The following is a 12,084-nucleotide window of genomic DNA, read 5'->3' on the forward strand; positions in this document are numbered from 1 at the left end:
AAAATTACAGCTTGATAGGAAGAATAAATTCTAGTGTTCTATAAGCACTGTAGCATGAACATAGTTAACAATAATTTATTGTATATTTTCAAAAAGCTAGAAGAATAGATTTTGAATGTTCCCAATACAAAGAAATGATAAATGTTTGAGGTGACAGATATACTAATTACCCTGATTTGATCATTATACATTGTATGTACGTATGTGTTGGGATACATCACTCTGTATCCTATAAATATGTACAATTATTGTTTTTCAACTAAAAATAAAAGGGAAAATACTCATCAGATGGAGAGATTAGTAGCTAAGAGACTTTATAAACAATTCAAATTTCATCAAACAGAAACAGATATGTTTTTAATTCAGCATGCAACATTATATATAATTATGGAAAATCTCAGTATCTGACAGTACATCTTTGGAAAATAACGCTTACAAATAAAAAACATATTCTGTACTAAAAATAAACTATGTAGTTTCAAATGACATGATATTACTTGTCTTCTGAATTCCATCCGCTGCCACCTCAGAAGGCTTTCCATTCCCACATCACTAATTCTTCCCTCTATAACTGGATTATTTCTGACCAATATATTATATATAACACATCTTAGTGTCTCTTATCTAAAAAGCAAACCAATCAAAAAAAAAAAAAAAACTCCTGACCTACCAACCCTTCAGCTACTGCCCTACTTTTCTGCTCCCTTTCCCAGGAAAGTTGCTTGCTGAGTTATGTACAGTTGGTAGAGTTGCTGTTTCAACATCCTTACGTCCATTCTCCTTATTTTAAAATTCAGTGTTTATTTTCACCAAGGTATACATGTATGAACTTTAAAGAATCCAAACAGTTTTATAAGACTTATTAAAAAATCAGAAGTTCTCTGTCCTCTGATCCCTATTTCCCACTTTCAACCACTTTTATTTTTTTAACAGTTTCTTTTAGTATTTAACTCCCGATCTCTAATATCCTTTATTTTGTCACTTCTTGATTCTTTTAGTTTTAGGTAGGGTGCCTAAACAGTCCCAATTTATTCAAGTTATCCCAATGTAATTACTAAAAGTTTCCCCTTTTGCTCTCAGAAATATCTTGTTTTTTTACCTATGGAATTCCATTAAGAAAAATAAGAATTTAGCTATCTTTGACTCTCTAACCCTTACCCCACATGCATGCACACTTCTACAATTTCCCAGTATCATAATTTTGCATAGGAGGCTATATTTGGACTTAACATTGTTATGACTCTGTAAATGCAATTCACAGCTGAGCCACACAGTACACTACAATTATGTTCCCTTTCTGAGCAGTTTTCCCTAGAATTACTATTTTATTCGTTTACCTAGTTCTGTGTATACTTATTACCAATTAGGCTACAAACTCTTCCCTGTCTAAATCTACTCTCTATAACTTGAAATACGTAACACATTCTACCAACTGCACCTTTTCACAGCTACTTCTCTTGAAACCTTCTAACCTGTTTCCACTGGGACTGGATGCTACCTACTACACCTGGCGACCAGCCGTCATCTTGTGATCACCATTCATCATCATCCTGGTATTAATAAGTCCCTGGATGACGGTGAATAGTGGTGAATTCCCTTTAATTAAGTTGCATTCCCTGTCACTTATACCCTATGTCTTCATCTTTTTTAGTTTACTTCTTTATTTTTGATAAGTTCTTCCTCTAATAACTGCCTAACAAAGAGGACAGGGCAGGTAAATCCTTTAAGATCTCACAAGTCTGAAACTGTCATTAGGCTATCCTTAATCAAGTTTATTGGGTACTCAATACTGGGTTGGAAATCATTTTCCCCTCAGAATTTTGAGGGCTCCATTGTCTTCTAGTTTCCAGTGTGGTGTTGAGAAGTCCAAAGCCATTCTGATTACTGATCCTTTATATGTGACCTATTATTTCTTTTACTCTGAAAGCTCTCCCGTGTTCTAAAATTTAACAGTAATGTGTCCCATTTTGGATTTATTTTTATACCTGTATTGGTCACTCAACAGGCTCTTTCTACTAACTGGAAACTCACGTCCCATAATTCTGGAAGAGTTTTCTTGAATTCTCTATTCTTTGTTTTTCCTCTCTATTTCCTCTATTCTTTCTTTCTGGAACTCCTATTATGTGAACATATGAGATCCTGGACTGCTGCTCTAATTTTTTTTCCTCTCCCATTTCCATCTCTTCTTTTTCAATATATCAATTTTATTTTTCAATCCTTTCATTGAGTTTTTCACGTCCAATTTCATTTCTTATTGTTTCTGTTTCATGGATATGACATCTGCTCTTACCTTTCTGAAAGGTCTGTGTTTGTTTTAGTTTTTACCTGCCTACCTGGTCTCCATTTCCCCCAACTTAGTATTTTCTCTTTTGCTGTGGTTTTAGTCTCTCATGTAAGAGGTTTTCGGCAGATGTCTAGTGATCCCTGGTCACAAGCTCATATTTAAGGGCGGGGCACTAAAAAGATCACTGGAGGCTCTGTGTGATAGGGCTTGTTGACTTCACTTTATTGCAGGAATATCAGGTTGAAATATTTCTTTGGGGAATTCTCAATGTCCATATCTTCAGATCTTCTCTCTTAGGCTGGCTATAATTCATAGAAAAAAAATCTCAACTCTTACCTGAACAGCATAAAAACCTGGGTTCTTAATTCCCCTCAACGTTACCTCCATTCTCAGCTACGCTTGTTGCTTTATTTTGTCCTTGCTAGAGAATAAATCTCAGACTTCTGCTAAGATAGGGAAGGAGCAGTTGCCTTGGTTCCAAAGTTAGGAAAAGGATCTATGGAGTATAATCACCTCTTAAATGGATTTGCCATGAATCATGCAGTCTCACCATCACTCCTATTTACACAAGAGTGCTTTTAATTCATGAGAATTTTAGAGGGTCTACAGTGTCAAGAAGTTTGTTTCTCAGCTTTCCCACAGGAGGCTCAGGATTGCAAGATTGCAAGAAAGTTACTGTACTTCCTTTTGCTTTTCAAGTTCCAAAATTTTGTTGCTATTATTTCCTCTCGCATTCTCCTAGTCTTTGTGAAAATTTTGCCTTTTGTAAAAATCCTTTTACTTTAGCTTTACTGAAGTTTCAAGAAGAAATGAAATTTAATTGTACTCTATTCGCCATCTATAACTGGAAGTCCCCTCACTCTCTTTCTTCATCACTTTTAATCCATCCCTACCACTCCACTGAAATTGCTCACTCTTACTAGAATTATCAGAAACCTTCGTGTTGCTGAATGTAATGGCTGCTTTACTCTACTCTCCATTTTGACCTCTTAGGAATATGTGATATAGATGACCACTTCTGCATTTATTAAATACTTTCCTTCCTTGGTTTCTGTGACAGAATATTTTCCTGCTTTTCCACTCATCTCACTGGCTGCTCTTTCTCTAATTAATACTGTCATGTGCCAAGGCTGAATGCTTCTCAATCTGTGCATACTTCCTAGAAAATATCATCCACACACATGAGTCTCAAATCCATACCCCTAGACCAGATTTTGAAATGCAGGGTCATATATCCAACTGTCTTTTTGACATTTCCACAGATTTTACAGGTACCCAAAATATCATATACTCAAAACATAAACACAACTTTTCTTCTGTAAATCTGCTTCTCTCCCAGTTTTCTTTTCCAACCTGATCCCCATATACTCTCCCCATAACTTACTACACTCCAATCACATCTGCTCTGTTCCCTAAGCATTCCATCATCATTCTTGTCCCCAACCCCCATACAGCTCTCTTCTCTCAGATCTTCCCACGGCTGACACCTCTTCCCATTCGGATCTCAACCAAAATGCCCCATTTTCAATGACACCTTCTCTGACTACCTAATGGATGCAGTTACTAGTCTCTACCACGTTATCCATTTTAAATCTCTCCATAATACTAACCACAAATTTCTCATTTATTTGATTATTTGTCTCGCTCTAGAATGCAATCCTCATGAGAGCAGGGACAGCTTCTGCCTTGTTCACTGTATTCTCAGTATCTAAAATATCTGAACACAGGTGGTATTCAATGTTTTGTGATAAATTTAATATAAAAGGAAAATTTTTTAAATAAAAGTTTCCTCAAGTTAGTCTGTCAAAATAGTTCACAGATTCTCTTATACGTTTTTCAGGAAAAATATCATTCTATGATGCATTCTAAGACGCACATTTCTTTACCTTTTGTACTTTTTGGATCTTTTGGACTGATTCTTCAAAAAACTGTAAGTTCAGGGTATTCTTCTAAACGACCAACCATGAGTCCCAGAATTCTGTTTAAACAAGAAAAAAAAATATTAGATTTATTCAAGTTATAAAGAAGTTTATCATGAAAAAAGGTTTTAAATTAATTTTTAAACATAACAAAATTTACAACTCTGTCACAAAAATATATGTAACAAATTTTAAGTTCTACGAATTGTTTCTAAAAGAAAATAAAATAACTTAAAATCATGAATAAACCAAAACAAACACTTCTAATTCTGAGAAATTAAAATACAAAAGTACGAAAATAACAATAACTATAAAATATATTAATGAATATGCAATACAAAAAATATAATTTGTGACATCAATAATAAAGTGGGGGGCTAAAAGAGTAGAATTTTTATATATGCAACTGTAGTTGTTATCAGCTTAAATAAATTGTTATAACTATAATATGTTTTATAAATAAGCTTGTGGTAATCACAAAGAAAATACTTAGAGGATTCACAAAAGAAAATGAGAAATGAATTAAAGCATAACATACATAAAGATCAATGTAACATAAAGAAAAACAGCAGGAAAGGAGAAGAGGAGCAAAAGAGCTACAAGACAGTAATTACTTTAAATGTAAATTGGTTAAACTTCGCAATCGAAAGACATAGAGGGGCTGAATAGATAAAAAAAACAAGATTCAACTATATGTTGTCTACAAGAGACTAACTTCGGATTTAAGAACACACATAGGCTGAAGGGGAAAGAATAGAAAAAGATATTCCACGCAAATGGTAACCAAAAGAGAGCATGAGTGGCCATACTTTAACAGACTAAATAGACGTTAAGTCAAATACTGTCACAAGAGACAAAGAAGGACATTATATTATATAATAATAAAAGGGTCAATTCACTAGGAAGAATAGCAATTATAAATATATATATGTACCTAACATCAGAGCAAACATCAACAGAACTGAAGGGTGAAATGGCAACACAATAGTAGCAACACAATACCCAGCTTTCAATATAGGAAAGATCATCCGACAGAAAATCAGTAAGGAAAGAGCAGACTTGAACAACACTACAGTTCAGTCATCTGTCAGTATCTGAGGGAGACTGCTTCCAGAACACCCCTCAAATATCAAAATTCACAGATACTCAAATCCCTTATATAAAATGGTATGTACCTGCATATAACCTAAACACCCCCTCCTATATACTTTTAAATCATCTCTAGATTACTTTTAATGCCTAATACAATGTAAATGCTATGTAAATAGTTGATATACTAATTTTTTATTTGTATTATTTCTTATTGTCCACCCCCCCCACCAAATATTTTCAATCCACAATTGGTTGAACCTGCAGAGATGGAAGCTGTGGGCAAAAGGGGCCAACTGTATAAACCAAATGGACCTAACGGACATACAGAACATTTCACCCAACAACAGCAGAATACATATTCTTCTCAAGTACACACAGAACATTATCTAGGACAAATCACATAATAGGTCACAAAACAAATTTTAACAAATTTGAAAACACTGAAATCATACCAAGTATCTTCTTTGACCATAATGAAATGAAAATAGAAAATATCAGAAGGAAAACTAGAAAATTCACAAAGAGATGAAAACTAACCAACATACTTTCAAAACCCAAAGAATCAAGGAAGCATTCAAAAGGAAAATCACAAAATATCTTGAGACAAATAAAAATGAAGACAAAACATACCAACATTTATGGGATGCAACAAAAGTAGTCTAAGAGGGAAGTTTATAACAGTAGATGCCTACATTAAAAATGAAGAAAGATCTCAAACAACCTAACTTCTCAAGGAACTAGAAAAAGAAGAACAAAGTCCACAGTTAGCAGAAGGAAGGAAATAATAAAAGACCAGAACATAAATAAGAAAATAGTAAATAGAAAAAAACACAACTAAGAGTTGTTTTTCTTGAAAAGATCAACAAAACTGACAAACCTTTAGCTACACTAACAAAAAAAGAGAGAAGACTCAAATAAAATCAGAAATCAAAGGGGAGACATTACAACTGATACTACAGAAAAAAGATTATTAGAGATTAGCATAATAGTTATTAATACATACCAACAAACTGGATAACCTAGAAGAAATGGATAAATTCCTAGAAATATATAACCTACCAAGACTGGATCACAAAGAAATAAAAAAACTGAACAACCCTACAACTTGTAAGTATAGTGGATCAGTAATCAAAAAAAATTTCCCAACAAAGAAAAGCTCAGGACCATATACATCGCTTCACTGAAGAATTCTACCAAACATTGAAAGAAAAATTAACACCAATCCTCCTCAAATGCTTCCAAAGAACTGAAAAGGAAACACTTTAAAACTCATTCCAAAAGGCCAGCATTATGCTGATACAAAAGCCAAAGACCCAACAAGAAAAAACTAAAGGCCAATATTCCTGACGAATGTTGATAAAAAAATGCTCAACAAAATACTAGCAAACCAAATTCAACAGCACATTAAAAGTATCATACAACAGGACAAAGTGGGATTTATCCCTGGGATTAAAGCATGATTCAAAGTACAAAATCAATGTGATATGCCACATTAACACATGAAGGACAAAAATCACATGATTATCTCAATTGATGCAGAAAAGCATTTGACAAAATTCAATACCCTTTCATGATAAAAACACTAAACAAACTAGGAATAGAAGGATTTACAAACCTGGAATAGAAGAAATTTCCCTTTCTTCAAAAAAAAAATTGTGAGATATATTAATAGCTTGATGATATTTAAGCCCTATAATACAGGCCCAGTAATTTCACTTTGAGAAATAGAAAATAATCAGAGATGTATCCAAAGTTTTATATTCATTTAAAAATAGGAAACCTAGAAGTATTTAAAAATAGGAAACCTAGAAAGAATTTAAATGTCCAATTGCAGTAATAGTAGCATCAAAATATATCAAACACAAACCCAAATATACCAAAAGTATCAACTGTGTTTGCTCCTGAGTAATTATTAATAGTTCATGGATAATGTTTCCTACTTCTTTTTATTTCAGAATATTTTGAGGGTACAAATGCTTTGGTTACATGGATTGCTTTTGTACTGCTTGAGACAAAGTTGTAACTACGCCCATCACCCAGATGGCGCACACTGTACCCATTAAATATGACACAAACTCTCCTCCCACCTGCTTGATTTCCTTTGAGTTTCACTTCCTACTGTGCACATGAATGCGGTTTGGTTAATTCCAATTTAACAGTAAGTAAATGTGGTGTTTGTTTTTCCATTCTTGCAATACTTCGCTTAGGAGAATAGTCTCCAGCTCCATCCAGATTGTTACAAAAGATACTAGATCACCATTTTTTATGGCTAGGTAGTACTCCATGGTATATGCACCACATTTTATCAACCCACTCATGAACTGATGGACACGTGGGTTGATTCTACATCTTTGTGACTGTCAATTGTGCTGCAATAAACATTTGAGTGCACATGTCTTTTTGATAAAATGCCTTTTTTCCCTTTGGGTAAATACCCAGTTGTGGGACTGCTGAATCAAATGGTAGGTCTACTTTTAGTTCTTTCAGGAATCTCCATACTATTTTCCAAAGAGTATGTACTAGTTTGCAGTCTGACAGTGTATGTGTTCCTTTCTCTCCACATCCATGCCAGCATATATTGTTTGGGGACTTTCTGACAACAATCCATTCTCACTAGAGTTAAGTGGTATCTCATTGTGGTTTGAATTTGCGTTTCTCTGATGATTAGTGACTTTGAACATTTTTTCATGTTTACTGGCCATGAGTCTATCTTCTTTTGAAAAGCTTCTGTTCGTGTCTTTTGCCCACTTTTTAATGGGGTTGTGTGATTTTATTTCTTGCTGATTTGTACGAGTTCTTTGTAGATTCTGGTTATTACCTCTTTATCAGATGTATAGCATGCAAATATTTTCTCCCATTCTGTAGGTTGTCTACTCACTCTGCTGATTGTTTGCTTGGCTTTGCAGAAGCTTTTTAATTTAATCAAGTACCATTTGTTAATTTTTCCTGTTGCCACTGGGGTCTTCTTCATAAATTCTTTGCCTAGGGCAATATCTAGAAGTTTTTCCACATTTACTTGTAGAATTCTTAGGTTTCATGCTTTAGATTTAAGTCTGTTATCCATATTGAATTAATTTCAGTGAGTGGTGACAGATATGGACTCTGTTTCAATTTTCTACACGTGGTGATCCAATTTTCCCAGCACCATTTATTGAATAGGGATTCTTCTCCCCAGTGTATATTGTTGTCTGCTTTATCAAAGATCAGATGGCAACATATGGATGGTTTTGTATCTGGGTTCTCTGTTGTGTTCCATTGGTCTATGTCTCTATTTTTGTTACAGTACCATGCTGTTTTAGTTATGATACCCATGTAGTATAGCTTAAAATATAGTAAAGTGATGCCTCCAGATTTGTTCCTTTTGCTTAAGGTTACTTTGGCTATCCAGGCTTTTTTCTGGTTCCAAATGGAGCATAGAATTATTTTTCCTAAATCTGTGAAAAATGGCGTTGGTATTTTGATGGGAATTGCACTGAATCTATAAATCATTTTGGGTAGTATGGACATTTTAACAATGTTCATTCTGCCAATCAATGAGCACGATGTGTTTTTTTCCACTCATTTACATCATCTGCAATTTCCTTCCTCAGTGATTCATAATTCTCTTTGTAGAGATCTTTCACCTCCTTGGTTAAATATATTCCTAGATATTTTATGTTCTTTGTAGCTATTGGGAAAGGTATGGAGTCTTTGATTCTCAGCTTGACTGTTGTTGGTGTATACAAATGCTACTGATCTATGATTTTGTAATTTGACACTTTGCTGAATTTACCAATTCCAAGAATCTCTTGGCGGAATCTTTGGGGTTTTCTAGATATAAGGCCATATAATCACAGAGAGAGAGAGTTCTACCTCCTCTTCCCCCATTTGGATACCCTTCATTTCCTTCTCTTGTCTGATTGCTCTGGCTAGGACTTCCAGCACTATATTGAATAGAAGTGGTAACAGTGGGCATCCTTGTCTTATTCCAATTCTAAGTGGAAATGCTTTCAACTTTTCCCCACTCAGTATGACACTGGCTGTGGGTTTGTCATATACGGCTTTTATAATTTTGAGGTATGTTCCATCTGTATCTATTTTGTTAAGCGTTTTTATCATAAAATGGTGAATTTTGTTGAATGCTTTTCCTGTGACTACTGAGATGATCATATGATCTTTGCTTTTGCTTCTGTTTATGTGGTGAATCACGTTTATGGATTTATGTATGTTAAACTATCTTGTATCCCTGGGATAAAGCCCGCTTGGTCGTGGTGGATTACTGGTGTTTTTTTGTTTGTTTGTTTATTTTGATGTGCTGAATTCAGTTTGCTATAGTTTTATTGAGAATTTTTACATCTATATTCATGAGGGATACTGGTCTATAGTTTTTGTTGTGTTCTTTCCTGGCTTTGGTATCAAGGTGATACTGGCTTCATAGCATGAGTTGGGGATGATTCCTTCCTTCTCAGTGTTATGAATTCTTCCTTGTAGGTCTGATAAAATTCAGCTGTTAAACCATCTGGTCCAGAGCTTTTTTTGTTAAAAGATTTTTTTTGGTTTTTGTTGCTGCTTTAATTTCATTGCTTGCTACTGGTCTGTTTAGGATTTCTATTTCTTCCTGACTGAGCCTTGGGAGGTTGTGTGTTTCCAGGAGTTTGTCCATTTTCTCCACATTTTTGAGTTTATGTGCACAGAAATTTTTATAGTATTCACAAATGATATTTTGTATTTCTGTGGTATCAGTTGTAATATCTCCTTTTTCATTTCTGATTGAGCTTATTTGGGTCCTTTGTTTTCTGCTTCTGGTTAATCTAGTAAGAGGTCTATTGATTTTGTTTACCTTTTCAAAGAACCAACTTTTTGTTTCATTAATCTTTATTTTTTTTTTTTGGTTTTTGATTTCATTTAGTTCTGTTCTGACCTTATTTCTTTTCTTCTGCTGGGTTTGGGTTTGGTTTGCTCTTCCTTTTATAGTTCCTTGAGATGATTCATTAGATTGCTGATTTGTGATCTCTCTTTTTGATGTGGGCGCTTAAGTTTATGAATTTCCCCCTCAGGACTGCTTTTCCTGAATTTCATAGGTTTTGATAACTTGTGTCCCCTTTGTCATTTAGTTCAAGAAATCTTTTGATTTCCATCTTAATTTCCTCCTTGATCTAATAATCTTTTGGCAGTAGGTTGTTTAATTTCTGACTTTGTGTAGAATTGAGTGTTTCTGTTGGAGTTGATTTCTGATTTTATTCCACTGTGGTCTGAGAAGATACATGATATAATTACTATTTTTTTTAATTTGTTGAGACATGTTTTGTAGCATAAGATGCGATCAATCTTAGAGAATGCTCCATGTGCTGATAAGAAGAATGTATACTCAGTAGTTTTTGGAGTAGAATGTTCTGTAAATGTCTGTTAGGCCCATTTGCTATAGAGTCCCATTTAAGCCCAGTGTTTCTTTATTTTCTGCTTGGAGGATCTGTCCAGTTCTGTCAGTGGGGTGTTGAAGTCCCCAGCTATTACAATGCTGTTGTTTATCACTTGATTTAGATCTAAGTAGGGTTTGCTTTATGAACCTAGGCACATCTCAGTTAGGTGCATAAATACTTAGTGTTATTATATCTTCTTGTTGAATTGCTCCCTTTACCATTATACAATGACCATCTTTTTCTTTACTATTATTGATTTGAAGTCCATGTTATCTGATATGAGAATGGCTACACCTGCTTTCTTTTGATTTCTATTTGCATGGAATATTTTTTTCCATCCCTTCACTTTGAGTCTGAAAGAGTCCTTGTGGGTTAGATGTGTTTCCTGGAGGCAGTAGATACTTGGCTTGTATTTTTTTATTCAGACAACCTGTGTCTCTTGAGTGGGGAATTCAAGCCATTCACATTTATTGAAAAAATTGGTAAGTTGTATGCATTTCTGTTCATCCTGTTTGGTAGAACCTTATTGCTTTGTTTTACCTCTTAAGCTATTATTTTATATGGGCTCTGAGCTTTAGTTTTTGGGTGATTTTACCCTGGTGGGTGTCCATTGTGCTGACTGATATGTAATGCAGATCAAGTACTTCCTGCAGGTCTGGTCTGGTCTTGACAAATTCCCTCAGTGTTTGCTTGTGTGAAACAGTCTTTACTTCTCCCTCATATAAGTAACTTAGTTTTGCAGGATGCAAAATTCTAGGATGACCATTATTCTGTTTAAGACTGAGAATGGGGCCCCCAATCCCTTCCGGCTTGTAAGGTCTCAGTTGAGAAGTCCGCAGTTAGCCCGATGGGCATTATCTGCTGTTTTTGCCTTACAACTTGAGGAGGTTTGCCTTCATATTTTCTACTGTTTAATACTTTCTAAAATTTCTCCCATGAACATGTATTACTTTTACAATTAGAAAATTTAACTGTTGCCTTTTTTCTTCTTCTTTTAACTGTCCAATACTAGAGTCCTAGCTATACATAAGGAAGCTAATAAAATACATGTTAATCTATTTCAGAGAAGAAAAATATGAGTAACAGAGACTATTTTCCTATATACTAACTTATTTTAGTGGAAAAAACCTTAATTTCATCTACTTAATAATAACTTTAAGTTAAGTTCAGTGCTTTAAATTGAGTTTAAAGCACTGAAACTACAATAAATTTTTTCTAACCTGATAACCTACTGACCCACTGACCTACTTTAGAATTTAGGTTTGTTAAATCTGATATCACAGATATTTTGGGGACTGATGGATCTATTAACATTAATTAAAAGTAGTGCTGAAATTTAATTGACTGGTATAATACAAAAAACCAAGTAACAATCCTTAACAATGTTTAT

The 12,084-nt window shown here is 34.3% G+C and overlaps 2 protein-coding genes across 10 annotated transcripts in view; one reads left to right on the forward strand and one right to left on the reverse strand.

Annotated features, from left to right (window-relative positions):
* TMEM165 (transmembrane protein 165) overlaps window positions 1-12,084 on the forward strand; it is a 100,913-nt gene that overhangs the window by 75,938 nt on the left and 12,891 nt on the right. The window lies entirely within an intron of this gene.
* The window catches only part of CLOCK (clock circadian regulator), a 93,741-nt gene that overhangs the window by 49,722 nt on the left and 31,935 nt on the right, over window positions 1-12,084 (reverse strand). For all 6 annotated transcript variants that reach the window (XM_045533047.1, XM_045533048.1, XM_045533050.1 and 3 more), the window contains one exon: window positions 4,171-4,262. The gene's annotated coding sequence lies outside the window, so the exon portion shown is untranslated. The remainder of the gene's footprint in view (window positions 1-4,170; window positions 4,263-12,084) is intronic.

The sequence above is a fragment of the Lemur catta genome, chromosome 19, assembly GCF_020740605.2.
Source record: "Lemur catta isolate mLemCat1 chromosome 19, mLemCat1.pri, whole genome shotgun sequence".
In the NCBI taxonomy this organism is placed as follows: Eukaryota; Metazoa; Chordata; class Mammalia; order Primates; family Lemuridae; genus Lemur; species Lemur catta.